Raw genomic sequence first — 2,923 nt, forward strand, 5'->3', positions numbered from 1 at the left:
ATTTCTCCTTGAAATGTTGATGGAGCTGTAAAAAGTATAAACCTTCTAAAATAAAGTTGTTGTTATAGTCTGTGGACTCGGATTTTTTAATTTCTAAAAACTTTGCATTTCTAAAACTTACAGCATTTTAAAAAGAAGTATGCTTTTTCGTCATAAAATTATGTTTATACATTTTTTTTAATAAAAATATCAAAAATCAAATCTACAGAGTAAACACTTTCAAATATTTTAAAACAAACCCCATAAAAAATATTAAAAACTGTGTCGGAATAGGTAGTTTCAAGAAAAACGAGTTTAAAGTTTGAGGTACAGGAGCGCGCGGAGCGCTCTTTACCTAATTAATGGGCTGTAGAAGCTCTAATATTGGGAATTTCCGCACGCCCGACTAGAAATTTTGGGAAGGCGGTGATTAGGCGCAAATAAGGCAGACCGCATTCCAAATTTGCGCCTCATAAGGCAGCCAAACTAGGCCCAAGCCCTGAAAGGTATCGCCACACATCTGCCTCATTAGGCGCAGGTTCGAAAAACCGAACTTCGGCAATACTGCGGGTGCCCTTCTACAAATCAGTTAGGGATTCCAATTTATGCCTAAGTGAGACATTGCCACAGATTTTCGTGACCACAACCAAATTTGGTATTGTTCTGACATGCCAATCTTTGACTTGCCTAACGTGGGCCTGGTAAGGTAATAGTGAGGCGTCCCTCAGTAAGGCCTGCCTAATTCGGGCCTAACTGATTCTTCGGCATGCCTCACTGTAATTCTAGTCGGGTGAACATTTGACAGTGCAGTGGAATCCATTTATAATGACATCGAAGGGAATCGACAAACACGTCATAATAAGCGGACGTCATACAAAGCATTTTGTAAAAAAAAACATTTTTGCGTAAATATGTACAATATGTATGTATTTTAATAGAAAAACGTAGTATTTAACTAATGCAATCAAAATTTCACGTTTATTACGTACACATTATACACATACAAGTGTATTTTTTAATGAATACAATCTGTAATTTTTGTCTGCTTTTGGTCTTGCATTTTATTGTAAAAATAGTCTCTAATACTATTGCGTATAGAAGACATCGCCATGGTCAAATTATCGTTTTCACTATTGCTGTTACCAAATCGGGATAATATTTCTGCAGCTTTTAATACCCCTTCTGCGTTAGGTAATGGTTCTTCTTCGATTTCCTCTTTGCCGTCACTTTCAAGTTGTTCCTTAGCATTAATGTTCTGTACGATATTGTCATCGGTGGGTTCTTCGGATGTGAGGAGAGCGCTATCGATGTCAACATAATCTTTTCACAATGCTTGTGCTGCTAAAGAATCTGAACTCAGATTTCGTGACCACAAAGATATCATTATCATTATTATTAGAAGGCCATTACGCACTGCGACCAGAGCTGATCTATTGTGAAAGGCCTATTTTTGTAACCCTAGTGTTTTAGGCTTTTTAAAAATTTTAGCACAATTTTGGGTTTGTTGTTCCAAAGATTGCATGGAGATACTACGATACCACCAAGGTGATGAAGTCTCTGTCTGCCCAACGCAGGACATTCACAAAGCGCATGTTCTAAGCTCTATGTCCATTTCGCAAAAGTGGCAGACATTGGTCTCAGATAGACCAATATTGTTTAGATGATAGCTCAGGCTGCAGTGACCGGTAAGATATCCTGTTGGGCGTTCATTAATTATAACTTGGAAGTTCCTGAAGAGTATTGGTTTGGGTGATAGTATATCATCCCTATGAAGAATGGGACTATGTAGGCAGTTTTCCCAGATCTTTAAATGATCTTTCATATCCCCACTTTTAAGTTCAGATATACCTTTTAATCTTAAGGCACTCGAGCGAGCTTCCCTTTCAATCAAGATTGGAAGCGGTGGTATGTTCAGGAGCACACCCAATGCATCCGTGGGACATGTTTTCATAGCCCCTGTAATACCAACACATATCAGGTGATGCAGTTTGTTTAATTCGTTTACTGCTTTTCTTTGCTTGACCTTGGGCCACCATGATAAAGGGACATCATCTTCTTCATCAAATTCATGTTCTAATATTTGATTAGGTAAACCGTCGTGTCCTTCTATGAATCCTGCATGTCTGAAACAGTTGTGAATGGTACTTTGTGAGGTTTTATTCCAGGCATCATTAACCATCAGAATTGCATCTAGCATCGTTTTTTTTTGTAGAAGGGTTGTTGCCATTAGCAGCAAGACTATTAATCATTTTGAGCACAAGGTTTTTTCTAAAACTCGTTTTGAGTGCTCGTATTATTCCCTGATCCATTGGCTGTAGTACTGATGTTGTATTCGACGGAAGGAAAGCAAGTATTATAGACTTTAAATCAGTAACATTTGGATGTGCCGGGCAATTTTCAACCAGCAATAAAATATTTTTCTTCTTCTTCCTCAGATCACGATCCTAATTTCGAAGCCATTTTTCAAAAAGTTCTGATGTCATCAAAGCTTTACGATTGTTAGCATAATCGACAGGTAATGATTTGACCCCTTTAAACCATCTGGGTTTTTGTGACTTTCCAGTAATGAGCAATTTATTTTTTTTTTGCGCCACTCATATTATGACAGTTATTCTATCTTTCGATAATTTGCCTCCACTACAATTCTCACCTTTAAACTTTAATGTTTTGTCCGGCATTAATTTGTAAAACAATCCAGTTTCATCAGCATTAAATATCTCATCATCAGAAAACTGGCCTCGTAGATTCGGCTACACAGTTGTTAACCAGTTTGTTGTTAATCAGCAGACGAAGATTCGCCGAAAATTTTTCCCGCCACAATGTTATGTGGAACTTTAAAACGACTGATCCAGCGTGTGGAACAATTGAAGTCGAGAATACCAAAACGCGCGGCAAAAACGTTTGCCTTTTCTTGTAGCATAGGGCCGCTGATAGGTATTATTTT

General features: G+C 37.8%; 1 pseudogene; it reads right to left on the reverse strand.

The window, feature by feature from the left end:
* Positions 1-994: 994 nt before the first annotated feature.
* LOC129252897 (tigger transposable element-derived protein 4-like) lies at positions 995-2,462 on the reverse strand (annotated as a pseudogene).
* Positions 2,463-2,923: the final 461 nt, after the last annotated feature.

Source organism: Anastrepha obliqua, chromosome 1 (assembly GCF_027943255.1).
Source record: "Anastrepha obliqua isolate idAnaObli1 chromosome 1, idAnaObli1_1.0, whole genome shotgun sequence".
In the NCBI taxonomy this organism is placed as follows: domain Eukaryota; kingdom Metazoa; phylum Arthropoda; class Insecta; order Diptera; family Tephritidae; genus Anastrepha; species Anastrepha obliqua.